The sequence below is a fragment of the Schistocerca americana genome, chromosome 8 (genome assembly GCF_021461395.2).
Source record: "Schistocerca americana isolate TAMUIC-IGC-003095 chromosome 8, iqSchAmer2.1, whole genome shotgun sequence".
NCBI classification, from domain to species: domain Eukaryota; kingdom Metazoa; phylum Arthropoda; class Insecta; order Orthoptera; family Acrididae; genus Schistocerca; species Schistocerca americana.
The window spans coordinates 89,907,992-89,925,067 of NC_060126.1; positions in this window are offsets into that span (position 1 = coordinate 89,907,992).

Sequence of the window (17,076 nt, forward strand, 5' to 3'; positions counted from 1 at the left end):
CACCTTCAGTGGATATCATGTTTCCAAGTAGAGAAGGAATTAGCATTTTTCGTAACTTGACAATTCAGGTGACAGATTAGCTGGCTGTGTTCAAGGAGTTCCTTGTTGGGTGGGGGAGTGGTTGGTTGGTTTAATGGGAGAGGGGGGAAAGGGACCAGACTGCTAGGTCACCAGTCCCTTGTTCCGATTTAAATAATTCCACAAGGGTGGGAGAAAAATAATCAAGACATACAAAACACAGCTGGAAGAAATGAGAATGACAGAAGGGCAACAAACACTAAAATGGATAAAATCCGACAAGAAAACACAGAGACGCAAGAAACATGTAGAAGAGATCAAAACAAGAGAGCAGGTTACCATGGCTGGCTGACCATGAGAATAAAAGGCAGAAACCAGCCACTCTGCAACATATTAAAACCTCCACTCTAGAAGCACTAGGGTGGAGGACACAGGGGGACAAAGGACATGTGCTAAAACTTAGATCAAATGATAAAACCCACCCTCACGAATAAAACTAAATCAGCCAATGAGGTGTTGTCGAGATAAAATGAGCGGAAACGAGTCCGGTAACCCAAGATTCTGTCACTGGGCAGTCAAAGTGGGACAATGCACCAGAAGATGGGCCACTGTCAACCCGGCGTCACACTGTCACTGAGGCGAGACTTCACGGCGCAGGAGGTAACCGTGGGTCGCCCAAGAGGGGCCAACGTGGAGCCAGCAGAGGACAACTGATTCCCTGCGAGAGGCCTGCGCGGAGGACTTCCACACATTCGTAGTCTCCTTAATGACACGCAGTTTGTTGAGTGTACTGTCATGCCATTTTGTCTCCCAAAGCCGAAAAACCCTGTGGGGTAAGTCAGAACGCAGGTCAGGTTCAGAGGTGACTATCTCCAGAAGCGGTTTCCACGTAGCCTGTTTGGCCACCCTGTTGGCAAGTTTGTTGCCTGAGATTCCGAAATGACCTGGGGTCAAGACAAACACCAGTGAACGACTGGACCATTTCAGGGCACAGATGGACTCCTGGATGGTTGCTACCAAAGGATGATCAGGGTAGCATTGGTCGATAGCTTGTAGGCTGCTCAAGGAGTCAGTGCACAGGAGAAACGACTCGCCTCGGCATGAGCAGATGTGCTCAAGAGCACGAAATATGGCTGCCAGCTATGCAGTGAAAACACTGCGGCCATCAGGCAAGGAGTGCTGTTCTGTATGTCCTCCACGAACATGGGCAAAGCCACTGTGATCATTGGCCATCAATGTAAACCACTTCATGGCCCTAATACATGTCGAGAATCGAGAGGAAGTGACAGCAGAGAGTCACAGGGTTAACTTAGTCCTTAGGGCCATGTGAAAGGTCCAGGCGAAGCTGTGGTCTAGGTGTACACCACGGAGGTGCACGTAAATGGGCCTTAAGTATAGGTGGTAAAGGAAAGACTCCAGTTCAGACAGAAGGGATCGCACGCAAACTGGGATCATTGGACCTCACCTGGGCTGCTGATGCGGGAGACGGGCTGATGCAGGTGGGAAAAGGAGACGGTAATTCGGACGCAGAGGAGAAATACAAACGTGTGCAACGTAACTGGCGATCTGTTGTGCACATCTAACCTTCAATGGAGGGACACTGGCCTCCACCAGGACACTGGTCACCGGACTCGTTCTAAAAGAACCTGTCGCTAGGCGAACGCTAGAGTGTCGCACCGAGTCGAGTAAACGCAATGCCGAGGGCACCGCCGAACCATAAACCACACTCCCACAGTAAGGCAGGATTGAACAAGGGCTCTGTAGAGCTGCAGCAGCGTAGAGCAATCTGAACCCCAGTTGGTGTTGCTCAGGCAGTGAAGGGCATTGAGGTGCTGATTGCATTTCCAATTAAGCTGACGAAGGTGAGGTAGCCAAGTCAATCAAGCATCGAAAACTAGTCCTAAGAATCGATATGTCTACACTACAGTGAGTGGATCGTCATTAGGATAAAGTTCTGGTTCCGGGTGAACAGTATGCTGCTGACAGGAGTGCCTGACGCAGGACTTAGTGGCTGAAAACTGGAAGCTGTGGGCTAGAGCCCATGACTGCGCCTTGTGATTGGTTCCCTGTAGGCACCACCCAGCAACACCGATACTGGAGGAGCAGTAAGAAATGTAGAAGTCATCCACATACACAGAAGGTGAGACAGATGGCCCTACAGCTACCACTTGAACATTAATGGCCACTAAAAATACAGACACACTCAATATGGCGCCCTGCACGAGTCCATTCTCCTGGATATGGATGCAACTATGGGAGGCACCAACTTTGACATGGAAAGTGCGAAGCGACATCAAATTTTGGATAAAAATCGGGAGCAGGCCCCAGAGACCCCACTCACACAATGTGGCAAGGATATGATGTCGCCAGGTTGTGTTGTATTCTTTACGAAAGTTAAAAAAGATGGCAACCAGGTGTTGGCGTCCGGAAAAGGCTGTTTGGACTCAAGGGACCCTAGATTATCAGTGGTAGAGCGACCCTGGTGGAAGCCACTCTGACATGAAGCCAGTAAGCCACATGACTCTAGGACTTAACCCAACCGCTGACACACCATACAGTCCAACAGCTTACAAGGAAAGTTGGTGGGGCTGATGGGCTGATAGCTACCCACATAAAGGTGGTTTTTACCGGGTTTGAGCACCGGAATGATGGTGCTCTCCCGCCATTGCGATGGAAAGATACCATCGCACCAAATCCGATTGAAGATGACGAGGTGACGTCGCTTGTAGTCAGATGAGAGCTGTTAAGCATCTGACTGTGGATCCGATCTGGCTCAGGAGCTGTGTCAGGGCAATGTGGCAGGGCACTGAGGAGCTCCCACTCTGTAAATGGGGCATTATAGGATTCACTGTGGCGTGTAGTGAACGAAATCACTTTCCCCTCCAGCTGCCGTTTGACAGTGCAAAAGGCTGGGGGATAATTCTCTGATGCATAGTGCTCAGCAAAGTGCTCGGCAATCGTGTTTTTGTCGGTGGAGAACACGCCATTTATGTTAACACTAGGAACACCTGTTGGGGACTGGTACCCGAAAACATGTTTGATCTTTGCCCTGACCTGGCAAAGTGACGTATGGCACCCAATGGTCGAGACTTACCTCTCCCAACACTCATGCTTCCATTGTTTGGTAAGCTGGCAAATGCGGGCATGAAGCCGTTTAAAGGCTATGAGGTGCTCCAGGGAAGGGTGCCACTTGTGCTGCTGTAGAGATTGCCGAAGCTCCTTCATTGCATCAGCGACTTCCGGCGACCACCAAGGGACTGCCTTATGCCTCGGGCACCCGAAAGAACGAGGGATCGCGTTTTCTGCAGCAGAAACAATTGTGCTGGTCACCTCACATCGATGTTACTGTGTGGGGGAGATTCAGCGGTGACAGCAGAGGTGTAAGTTCCCTAGTCCGCCTTGTTTTGGGCAGGCGTTTGTGTGCCTGATGCTGGGGCAGTGACAGGAAGATGGGGAAGTGGCCACTACCACACAGGTCATCATGTGCTCTCCAGTGAATAGATGGGAGAAGTACTGGGCCGCAAATTGATAAACCAATGGCCGAGTAACTACCTCGAGCCGCACTGAAATGCGTGGCGGCCCCAGTATTTCTACATCTACATCTACATTGATACTCCGCAAGCCACCCAACGGTGTGTGGCAGAGGGCACTTTACGTGCCACTGTCATTACCTCCCTTTCCTGTTCCAGTCGCGTATGGTTCGCGGGAAGAACGACTGTCTGAAAGCCTCCGTGCGCGCTCTAATCTCTCTAATTTTACGTTCGTGATCTCCTCGGGAGGTATAAGTAGGGGGAAGCAATATATTCGATACCTCATCCAGAAACGCACCCTCTCGAAACCTGGACAGCAAGCTACACCGCGATGCAGAGCGCCTCTCTTGCAGAGTCTGCCACTTGAGTTTATTAAACATTTCCGTAACGCTATCACGGTTACCAAATAACCCTGTGACGAAACGCGCCGCTCTTCTTTGGATCTTCTCTATCTCCTCCGTCAGACCGATCTGGTACGGATCCCACACTGATGAGCAATACTCAAGTATAGGTCGAACGAGTGTTTTGTAAGCCACCTCCTTTGTTGATGGACTACATTTTCTAAGCACTCTCCCAATGAATCTCAACCTGGTACCCGCCTTACCAACAATTAATTTTATATGATCATTCCACTTCAAATCGTTCCGCACGCATACTCCCAGATATTTTACAGAAGTAACTGCTACCAGTGTTTGTTCCGCTATCATATAATCATACAATAAAGGATCCTTCGTGCTATGTATTCGCAATACATTACATTTGTCTATGTTAAGGGTCAGTTGCCACTCCCTGCACCAAGTGCCTATCCGCTGCAGATCTTCCTGCATTTCGCTACAATTTTCTAATGCTGCAACTTCTCTGTATACTACAGCATCATCCGCGAAAAGCCGCATGGAACTTCCGACACTATCTTCTAAGTCATTTATATATATTGTGAAAAGCAATGGTCCCATAACACTCCCCTGTGGCACGCCAGAGGTTACTTTAACGTCTGTAGACGTCTCTCCATTGATAACAACATGCTGTGTTCTGTTTGCTAAAAACTCTTCAATCCAGCCACACAGCTGGTCTGATATTCCGTAGGCTCTTACTTTGTTTATCAGGCGACAGTGCGGAACTGTATCGAACGCCTTCCGGAAGTCAAGAAAAATAGCATCTACCTGGGAGCCTGTATCTAATATTTTCTGGGTCTCATGAACAAATAAAGCGAGTTGGGTCTCACACGATCGCTGTTTCCGGAATCCATGTTGATTCCTACATAGTAGATTCTGGGTTTCCAGAAATGACATGATACGCGAGCAAAAAACAAGTTCTAAAATTCTACAAGAGATCGACGTAAGAGATATAGGTCTATAGTTTTGCGCATCTGCTCGACGACCCTTCTTGAAGACTGGGACTATCTGTGCTCTTTTCCAATCATTTGGAACCCTCCGTTCCTCTAGAGACTTGCGGTACACGGCTGTTAGAAGGGGGGCAAGTTCTTTCGCGTACTCTGTGTAGAATCGAATTGGTATCCCATCAGGTCCAGTGGACTTTCCTCTATTGAGTGATTCCAGTTGCTTTTCTATTCCTTGGACACTTATTTCGATGTCAGCCATTTTTTCGTTTGTGCGAGGATTTAGAGAAGGAACTGCAGTGCGGTCTTCCTCTGTGAAACAGCTTTGGAAAAAGGTGTTTAGTATTTCAGCTTTACGCGTGTCATCCTCTGTTTCAATGCCATCATCATCCCGTAGTGTCTGGATATGCTGTTTCGAGCCACTTACTGATTTAACGTAAGACCAGAACTTCCTAGGATTTTCTGTCAAGTCGGTACATAGAATTTCACTTTCGAATTCAATGAACGCTTCACGCATAGCCCTCCTTACGCTAACTTTGACATCGTTTAGCTTCTGTTTGTCTGAGAGGTTTTGGCTGCGTTTAAACTTGGAGTGGAGCTCTCTTTGCTTTCGCAGTAGTTTCCTAACTTTGTTGTTGTACCACGGTGGGTTTTTCCCGTCCCTCACAGTTTTACTCGGGACGTACCTGTCTAAAACGCATTTTACGATTGCCTTGAACTTTTTCCATAAACATTCAACATTGTCAGTGTCGGAACAGAAATTTTCGTTTTGATCTGTTAGGTAGTCTGAAATCTGCCTTCTATTACTCTTGCTAAACAGATAAACCTTCCTCCCTTTTTTTATATTCCTATTAACTTCCATATTCAGGGATGCTGCAACGGCCTTATGATCACCGATTCCCTGTTCTGTACATACAGAGTCGAAAAGTTCGGGTCTGTTTGTTATCAGTAGGTCCAAGATGTTATCTCCACGAGTCGGTTCTCTGTTTAATTGCTCGAGGTAATTTTCGGATAGTGCACTCAGTATAATGTCACTCGATGCTCTGTCCCTACCACCCGTCCTAAACATCTGAGTGTCCCAGTCTATATCTGGTAAATTGAAATCTCCACCTAAGACTATAACATGCTGAGAAAATTTGTGTGAAATGTATTCCAAATTTTCTCTCAGTTGTTCTGCCACTAATGCTGCTGAGTCGGGAGGTCGGTAAAAGGAGCCAATTATTAACCTAGTTCGGTTGTTTAGTGTAACCTCCACCCATAATAATTCACAGGAACTATCCACTTCTACTTCACTACAGGATAAACTACTACTAACAGCGACGAACACTCCACCACCGTTTGCATGCAATCTGTCCTTTCGAAACACCGTCTGTACCTTTGTAAAAATTTCGGCAGAATTTATCTCTGGCTTAAGCCAGCTTTCTGTACCTATAACGATTTCAGCTTCGGTGCTTTCTATCAGCGCTTTAAGTTCCGGTACTTTACCAACGCAGCTTCGACAGTTGACAATTACAATACCGATTGCTGCTTGGTCCCCACATGTCCTGACTTTGCCCCGCACCCGTTGAGGCTGTTGCCCTTTCTGTACTTGCCCAAGGCCATCTAACCTAAAAAACCGCCCAGCCCACGCCACACAACCCCTGCTACCCGTGTAGCCGCATGTTGCGTGTAGTGGACTCCTGACCTATCCAGCGGAACCCGAAACCCCACCACCCTATGGCGCAAGTCGAGGAATCTGCAGCCCACACGGTCGCAGAACCGTCTCAGCCTCTGATTCAGACCCTCCACTCGGCTCTGTACCAAAGGTCCGCAGTCAGTCCTGTCGACGATGCTGCAGATGGTGAGCTCTGCTTTCATCCCGCTAGCGAGACTGGCAGTCTTCACCAAATCAGATAGCCGCCGGAAGCCAGAGAGGATTTCCTCCGATCCATAGCGACACACATCATTGGTGCCGACATGAGCGACCACCTGCAGATGGGTGCACCCTGTACCCTTCATGGCATCCGGAAGGACCCTTTCCACATCTGGAATGACTCCCCCCGGTATGCACACGGAGTGCACATTGGTTTTCTTCCCCTCTCTTGCTGCCATTTCCCTAAGGGGCCCCATTACACGCCTGACGTTGGAGCTCCCAACTACCAGTAAGCCCACCCTCTGCAACTGCCCGGATCTTGCAGACTGAGGGGCAACCTCTGGAACAGGACAAGCAGCCATGTCAGGCCGAAGATCAGTATCAGCCTGAGACAGAGCCTGAAACCGGTTCGTCAGACAAACTGGAGAGGCTTTCCGTTCAGCCCTCCGGAATGTCTTTCGCCCCCTGCCACACCTTGAAACGACCTCCCACTCTACCACAGGTGAGGGATCAGCCTCAATGCGGGCAGTATCCTGGGCAACCACAGTCGTAGTCCGATCAGGGGATGCGTGGGACGAGCTGGCCGTCCCCGACAAACCCCCATCCGGACACCCACAGTGATGCCCATTGGCAACAGCTTCAAGCTGTGTGACCGAAGCCAACACTGCCTGAAGCTGGGAGCGAAGGGATGCCAACTCAGCCTGCATTTAAGAGGCAGAGGTTAAGTTTCGACATCTCTGCCTTGGCAAGCAAATGCGGTGTCAACCCACAAGGGGTTATGGGTGTTAAAATCTCCCAAAAGTAGGAAAGGTTTAGGGAGTTGATCAATCAATGCAACTAGTACATTCAGGGGTAGGGGTACTGCACCATCTGGAGAAAGATATACGTTGCAGACAGTTATTTCCTGTGTCATTCTTATTCTGACAGCCACAGCTTCAAGAGGTGTTTGAAGTGGCACAGGTTCACTACAGATTGAGTTTAGGACATAAACGAAAACTCCACCTGACACTCGATTATAGTCGCTATGGTTTCTGAAATATCATCCCTTATAGCCATGAAGGGCAGAGGTCCACATTTCCAGGAACCAGGTTTCCTGGAGGGCAATGCAGATAGTAGGTGTAGAGCCTAACAGTTGCCATAGCTCAGCAAGCGGTGGAAAAACTGCCGCAATTGCACTGGGGAATGACATCATCGTGAGACTGGGAAGGCATGGAAAATTGAATTAGGCAGTATATGCCTCAGTGCAACCTGCTACCACCAACCTTTTGCCTGAGCAGTCTATATCCATTGTATCTGATGGTCCAGTGAGATCCAGGTCATCAGCGGACACCAGAGTCTCCACCCCATCCTCAGACACAGAGCTTGCAGGTAGTGGTGGTGTGGGTGCCACCCCAAGTTCCTTGTTCTTAGGGGTCTTTTTTTCGATTTCTTGCCCTGTTCCTTGGGTTTCCCTGGCTGGGAGGACTTCACTGATTCTGCCTCCAGGACTGAGAATGAGTGAGAAGCCCTACAATCAGCTGCTTTTAGGGTCTTCAGCCACTAGCGGTTGTCATCTTTCCCACTAGCAGAAACCTGGGAATGGAGTGACCCAAGGGACCCCTTTCTAGTGAGAGGAGCAGAAGAAGCCTTATGATTCTCCGGCTGAGAAGTAGGGATTGGTGTCCCTGACGGTTGGGGGGAGGGGGGGGCAGTGCTCCCGATGTAGGTGATGTGGGAGCAACAGGGGTGAAGTGACCCCCCCCCCCTCACCATCAAAGAGGCTAGTGTAGTCTTCTGGCTCGGAGATACGACCAGACTTTGTGGAACGGATGGGGCTACAATTGTTCTCATAGCAGCGGCATAAGAGGATGTAGACACACAAATTTCCTCTTAGTTTAGGTCATTCGGTCCAGGGTCTTTTACTCCACGATTTTTCTTTCTTGCTGTAAAATCCTGGAGTCTGGCGAGCAAGGGGAATGATGCTCTCCACAGTTGACACAGATGGGAGGAGTGGTACATGGAGTATTGGGATGTGATGGACATCCACAATCTCGACATGTGATCCTGGAAGTACAGTGGGAAGACATATGGCCCAAATTCCAGCACTTAAATCACCGCATAGGGGGTGGGATATATGGCTTGACATCAGAGCAGTAGACTATCACCATGACCTTCTCAGGTAATGTATCACCCTCGAAGGCCGAGATGAAGGCACTGGTGGCAACCTGATTATCCCTCGGACCCCGACTGATGTGCTGAACAAAATGAACGCCTCTTCGCTCTAAGTTGGCGCACAGCTCATCGTCCGACTGCAAAAGAAGGTCCCTGTGGAATATAATACCCCGGACCATATTTAAGCTCTTGTGGGGAGTGATGGTAACTGAAACATCCCCCAGCTTGTCACAAGTAATGCCCATGACTGGGCAGAGGATAAGGGTTTTATCAAGACTGACCCTGACCACATTTTGGACAAGCCCTCCACCTCCCCAAACTTGTCCTCTAACTGGTCTACAAAAAACTGTGGTTTCATTGAAAGAAAGGAGTCTCCTTCAGTTCTTGTAGATACGAGGTACCGGGGTGAATAAGGTTCACTGCCATCCTTAGCCTGGCGTTCTTCCCATGGTGTGGCCAGGGAGGGGAATGATTTAGGGTTGTCCTTCCTTGCACTGTACAGAGACTTTGAATGCTTAGAGATCGCTGGTGTTTGATCACCAGCAAGTGATGACGTGGTACGCTTCATTGCACGTCATCTGCCCTGATGCCACCCACTCCGACCAGAGGCCCTCCCCACGGGTGCCACACAGCTGCCGCAAAGGCCACCTGGCGGGATGGCCGTTGCTGGGAGTCTCGATGCCCCAAGGTGACAGGCATCTACTCCTCAGCATAGGTGTGGAGTTAACAGTGCAGGCATCAGCAGAGCGATCCCTGTATTGTCAGGGGGCTACAACCAACAGGGTACACGGCAGCCCCACCACAATGGACTGGCTACCATGCTGGATATCAGGTGCAACCAAGTCCATGGTCGTCGGTGGCGCAGAGACTGCATAAGGCATAGTGGAAAACGCACCCAGGAAGGTATCCTCTCCCAAGAGCTGCTTCCCCCTACTTATACCTCCCGAGGAGATCACGAATGTAAAATTAGAGAGATTAGAGCGCGCACGGAGGCTTTCAGACAGTCGTTCTTCCCGCGAACCATACGCGACTGGAACAGGAAAGGGAGGTAATGACAGTGGTACGTAAAGTGCCCTCCGCCACACACCGTTGGGTGGCTTGCGGAGTATCAATGTAGATGTAGATGTAGATGTAGAACGAGCGGGACTTCAATGTGATGACGAGAAAGCAGGCTACAGATCTTAAGGCATGATGGACATGATGCACCATGTAAGACGCCCGTCCCCTATTGGCTCGCTCTTTGAAAAATTTTGAAGAATGGAGGTCAAACCCTACAGGGGACCATCAAATAAAGGCCAAAACCGTGTGAGACTCCTTTTAGTCGCCTCTTCAAATATTCCATTTGAGTCCATTGACTTATCACGGCACTGCACTGAACAGATATTTGAATGTTGTGCAGGGGCAGTTGAATTTAGTGAAACTAAACTTCTAATTGTTGTTATTTATAGGTCCCCAACTCTGACTTCAGAGCATTTCTGCTCAAGTTAGCGAGGGTTCTTCATTCACTTTGTAGGAAGTACCAGAAATTAGTTGCATTTGGTGACTCAATATAAATGTTGTATATGCTGGTGCAACAAAAAGGATATTGGTAGATCTCCTAAATTCATATGATTTGATGCAGATTGTGTTTTTGCAAATAGGGTGCAGGGAACAGTAGCACAGCCATAGACAATATTTTTATTCATTCTTCATTACTAGGTGGGCATTCTTTAAGTAAACAGGTGAATGGCCTTTCAGACCATGATGCACAAATTTTAACACCAAAAGGTTTTTGTACTAAAACAAATGTCACTTATAATTACGAACTATTCAATAGCAATAGTGTTTTTTAAATCTTGTCAAGGAACAAGAGTGGCAGTTGTTTATAGTGCCAATAACATAGATGATAAATATAATGCTTTCCCTAACACATTTCTCATGCTCTTTGAGAGTTGCTTTCCGTTAGAATGTTCTAAGTGGGGTACTAGCAGTAATACACAGCCCAGGTGGCTGACTGGTGGGGTAAGGACATCATGTACAACAAAGTGGGAATTATATCAAAATGCTAGAAGTAGTCACAATCAAGCAACAGTAGCCCATTACAAATAGTATTGCAAGGTGCTTAAAAATGTTATTATTAAGGCAAAGAGTATACAGTATGCAAATAGAATAGCTAATTCACAGGGTAATACTAAAACAATTTGGTTTGTTGTGAATGAAGTGTGGTCAGCAACACAAGGTCGATGATGCAAAGTCAGTTCATAGTAAAAATATTTCTGTTCCTGATAAATCAGTATATGTACAGAATTTAACAATCATTTTCTGAGCTTTGCTGGTGAATTTAATCAAAATTTAGTTGGTTGGTTTGTAGGATTGAAGGGACCAGACTACGAGGGCCATTGCTCCATTTTTCCATTGAAACACCCACAAGGAATAAAACCAAACAATAGAGATGACAAGAGACGACACACGACAAGACAGACAGACAGAGACCAGACAAAAGGAATTAAAATCACACCAAGTGTGACAGTGGTTGGCCGACCATAGAAACAAAAAAGGAAAAACCAATCACCAAGAAACGCACTAAAAACTCCAGTCTAAAATCATAGGCCAAAGGTCAGACTTAACACAAAAAAAAGGACATACACTTAGACCAAGCGATAAAAACCCCCTGCGCGAATAAAACTCAAAACTAAATCTGCCATCACAACGTCATCTGATAAAAGTGCAGGAAGCGTATCTGGCAGCACAAACGTCTGCCTGAGCAGAGTTAAAAGCAGGCAGTCCAACATGGTGTGGACCACCGTCAAAGCTGACCTGCAGTGACATAAAGTTGGGTCCTCGCAGCGTAATAAATAGCTGTGCATCATCGAGGTGTGGCCAATGCGCAGCCGGCAGGGGACAACAGAGTTCTTGCGAGAGCCCCACAAGGAGGAGGGTCATGCACCGGTAGCCTCCTTGATGGCCCCAAGTTTGTTGGGTGAAGGAAGGGTGCGCCATTCTTCACCCCAGGTGCGAAGTGCCTTCTGCTGCAAAATTGACCTGAGGTCACTCTCTGAAAAGCCAATCTCCACGGCTGGTGCATCCACAGACTGTTTGGCCAGTGTGTCAACACGTTCATTTCCCAGGATGCCTACATGACCAGGTCCACACAAAGACCACAGAGCGGCCGCAACGACCAAGAGTATGGAGGGATTTCTGGATAGCCATCACCCAAGAGCAAGAGCATAACTGACACGACCAGCAACCATCGAACTGTCAGTATAGACAACGTCAGAGCCTTGAAAAGCAGCAAGGACTGAAAGAAAGTGGCAGCAGAGGGCCTCAGGAGGGACTGAGTCCTTCAGGCCCTCTGCCAAATCGAGCCGAAGTCATGGGCGGGGCACACACCATAGCGGTATACACAGAGGGGCCTGGAAAAGAGGTGGAAGAGGGAAAACCTAAAGCCCAGAAGAAGAGCTCTGATGTGAACTGCGATCGTACACCCTGACCAGGGCCGCTGTTCTGGAAGACGGACGACCAATTGAGGGAACAGGAGACGATAACTGGGATGCCCGGGCAAGCTACAAACGTGTGTAGCATAAGCGGCCAGTAACTGTAGGCGCCGGAACCGCAATGAGGGGACACCTGCCTCCACAAGTATGTTGTTGACAGGGCTTGTCCGGAAAGCTCCAGTGGCGAGTCGGATCCCGCTGTGGTGGATGGGGTCCAGTAACCGCAATGCGGAAAGGGATGCCAAACTATAAGCCAGGCTCCCATAATCTACATGCCTGGTACAGCCGTAAAAGGGTAGACCGATAGGCAGCCCAGCTGGTGTGACTCAAGCAACGAAGAACGTCAGGATGCTGCCAGTACGTTTATTTAAGCTGACAAACATGAGGCAGCCCCATGAACCATGGACCTTGCCGTTGGTGGGGAGGCTTGTGGGCCTCAGCGATATAGATGGCCGTACCGTAGGTGCAACCACAACGGAGGGGTATCTGTTGAGAGGCCAGACAAACGTGTGGTTCCTGAAGAGGGGCAGCAGCCTTTTCAGTAGTTGCAGGGCCAACAGTCTGGATGATTGACTGATCTGGCCTTGTAACATTAACCAAAACGGCCTTGCTGTGCTGGTACTGCGAATGGCTGAAAGCAAGGGGAAACTACAGCCATAATTTTTCCCGAGGACATGCAGCTTTACTGTATGATTAAATGATGATGGCGTCCTCTTGGGTAAAATATTCCGGAGGTAAAATAGTCCCCCATTCGGATCTCCGGGCGGGGACTACTCAAGAGGACTTCATTATCAGGAGAAAGAAAACTGGCATTCTACGGATCGGAGCGTGGAATGTCGGATCCCTTAATGGGGCAGGTAGGTTAGAAAATTTAAAAAGGGAAATGGATAGGTTAAAGTTAGATATAGTGGGAATTAGTGAAGTTCGGTGGCAGGAGGAGCAAGACTTTTGGTCAGGTGATTACAGGGTTATAAATACAAAATCAAATAGGGGTAATGCAGGAGTAGGTTTCATAATGAATAAAAAAATAGGAGTGCAGGTTAGCTACTACAAACAGCATAGTGAACGCATTATTGTGGCCAAGATAGACACAAAGCCCATGCCTACTACAGTAGTACAAGTTTATATGCCAACTAGCTCTGCAGATGATGAAGAAATTGATGAAATGTATGACGAGATAAAATAAATTATTCAGGTAGTGAAGAGAGACGAAAATTTAATCGTCATGGGTGACTGGAATTCGTCAGTAGGAAAAGGAAGAGAAGGAAACATAGTAGGTGAATATGGATTGGGGGGAAGAAATGAAAGAGGAAGCCGCCTTGTAGAATTTTGCACAGAGCATAACTTAATCATAGCTAACACTTGGTTCGAGAATCATGAAAGAAGGTTGTATACCTGGAAGAATCCTGGAGATACTAAAAGGTATCAGATAGATTACATAATGGTAAGACAGAGATTTAGGAACCAGGTTTTAAATTGTAAGACATTTCCAGGGGCAGATGTGGGTTCTGACCACAATCTATTGGTTATGAACTGCAGATTGAAACTGAAGAAACTGCAAAAAGGCGGGAATTTAAGGAGATGGGACCTGGATAAACTGAAAGAACCAGAGGTGGTACAGAGTTTCAGGGAGAGCATAAAGGAACAATTGACAGGAATGGGGGAAAGAAATACAGTAGAAGAAGAATGGGTAGCTCTGAGGGATGAAGTAGTGAAGGCAGCAGAGGATCAAGTAGGTAAAAAGACGAGGGCTAATAGAAATCCTTGGGTAACAGAATAAATATTGAATTTAATTGATGAAAGGAGAAAATATAAAAATGCAGTAAATGAAGCAGGCAAAAAGGAATACAAACGTCTCAAAAATGAGATCGACAGGAAGTGCAAAATGGCTAAGCAGGGATGGCTAGAGGACAAATGTAAGGATGCAGAGGCTTGTCTCACTAGGGGTAAGATAGATACTGCCTACAGGAAAATTAAAGAGACCTTTGGAGAGAAGAGAACCACTTGTATGAATATCAAGAGCTCAGATGGCAACCCAGTTCTAAGCAAAGAAGGGAAGACAGAAAGGTGGAAGGAGTATATAGAGGGTTTATACAAGGGCGATGTACTTGAGGACAATATTATGGAAATGGAAGAGGATGTAGATGAAGATGAAATGGGAGATAAGATACTGCGTGAAGAGTTTGACAGAGCACTGAAAGACCTGAGTCGAAACAAGTCCCCGGGAGTAGACAACATTTCATTAGATCTACTGATGGCCTCGGGAGAGCCAGTCCTGACAAAACTCTACCATCTGGTGAGCAAGATGTATGAGACAGGCGAAATACCCACAGACTTCAAGAAGAATATAATAATTCCAATTCCAAAGAAAGCAGGTGTTGACAGATGTGAAAATTACCGAACTATCAGTTTAATAAGTCACAGCTGCAAAATACTAACGCGAATTCTTTACAGACGAATGGAAAAACTGGTAGAAGCGGACCTCGGGGAAGATCAGTTTGGATTCCGTCGAAATGTTGGAACACGTGAGGCAATACTAACCTTACGACTTGTCTTAGAAGAAAGATTAAGAAAAGGCAAACCTACGTTTCTAGCATTTGTAGACTTAGAGAAAGCTTTTGACAACGTTAACTGGAATACTCTCTTTCAAATTCTGAAGGTGGCAGGGGTAAAATACAGGGAGCGAAAGGCTATTTATAATTTGTACAGAAACCAGATGGCCGTTACAAGAGTCGAGGGGCATGAAAGGAAGCAGTGGTTGGAAAAGGAGTGAGACAGGGTTGTAGCCTCTCCCCGATGTTATTCAATCTGTATATTGAGCAAGCAGTAAAGGAAACAAAAGAAAAATTCGGAGTAGGTATTAAAATCCATGGAGAAGAAATAAAAACTTTGAAGTTCGCCGATGACATTGTAATTCTGTCAGAGACAGCAAAGGACTTGGAAGAGCAGTTGAACGGAATGGACAGTGTCTTGAAAGGAGGATATAAGATGAACATCAACAAAAGCAAAACGAGGATAATGGAATGTAGTCAAAACAAATCGGGTGATGCTGAGAGGATTAGATTAGGAAATGAGACACTTAAAGTAGTAAAGGAGTTTTGCTATTTAGGGAGTAAAATAACTGATGATGGTCGAAGTAGAGAGGATATAAAATGTAGACTGGCAATGGCAAGGAAATCGTTTCTGAAGAATAGAAATTTGTTAACATCGAGTATAAATTTAAGTGTCAGGAAGTCATTTCTGAAAGTATTTGTATGGAGTGTAGCCATGTATGGAAGTGAAACATGGACGATAACCAGTTTGGACAAGAAGAGAATAGAAGCTTTCGAAATGTGGTGCTACAGAAGAATGCTGAAGATAAGGTGGGTAGATCACGTAACTAATGACGAGGTATTGAATAGGATTGGGGAGAAGAGAAGTTTGTGGCACAACTTGACTAGAAGAAGGGATCGGTTGGTAGGACATGTTTTGAGGCATCAAGGGATCACAAATTTAGCATTGGAGGGCAGCGTGGAGGGTAAAAATCGTAGAGGGAGACCAAGAGATCAATACACTGAGCAGATTCAGAAGGATTTAGGTTGCAGTAGGTACTGGGAGATGAAGAAGCTTGCACAGGATAGAGTAGCATGGAGAGCTGCATCAAACCAGTCTCAGGACTGAAGACCACAACAACAACAACAACTCAACCGGGTATCGAAAACCAATCCCAAAAACCGATGCGTCTCCACCACAACAAGAGGTTCGCCGTCAAGATAAAGCCGTGGCGCAGGGTGAACAGTGTGTCGCCAATAGAAATGCATAATGCACGTCTTGGCAGCTGAAAACCGGAAGCCATGTGCTACAGCCCAAGACTGCACCTTTTGGATAGTACCCTCCAGCTGCAATGCCAGTGGAGCTATAGTATAGGCAGAAGTCGTCAGCATACAAGGAAGTTGAGAGAGACATTCCCACTGCCGCAGCAAGACCATTAATTGCAGTCCAAAAGAGGCAGACACTTAAGACAGATCCTTGCGATACCCCATTCTTCTGAACTCGGGAGGAACAATGGGAGGCCGCAAATTACACACGGAAGGAACTAAGAGACAGAAAATTTGGTATGAAAATCGGGAGCGGACCACAAAGACCCCAACCATGAAGCGTAGAGAGGGTGTGATGTCACCATGTCGTAATGTATGCCTTCCGCATGCCGAAAAAGACGGCTACCAGATGCTGACGGCGGGCAAAGGCCATACGGATGGCAGACTCCAGGCACAGCAAATTATTGGCGGCAGAGAGGCCCTTACGGAACCCACCCTAAGATGGAGCCAGAAGGCCCTGAGACTCGAGTAGCCAACTCAACCTCCGGCTCACCATGCGTTCGAGCAACTCGCAAGGAACGTCGATGAGGCTAATGGGGCGGTACCTGTCCACCTCCAGTGGGTTCTTGCCTGGTATCAACACGGGGATTACGACTCTTTCCCGACATTGCAACGGGAACTCACCCTCAACCCAGATACGGTTGAAAAGGTCTAGGAGCCTTCGCTGGCAGTCCACTGAGAGGTGTTTAAGCATCCGACAGTGGATGTGACCTGGTCTGGGAGCCGTATCAGGGCAAGCAGCTAGGGCACTTTGAAATTCCCACTCACTGAACAGAGCATTGTATGATTCAGGGTGGCGCATGTGAAATGAACGGCTCCGACATTCCAGCTGGTCTTTCAGGAAGCAGAACGCCAGTGG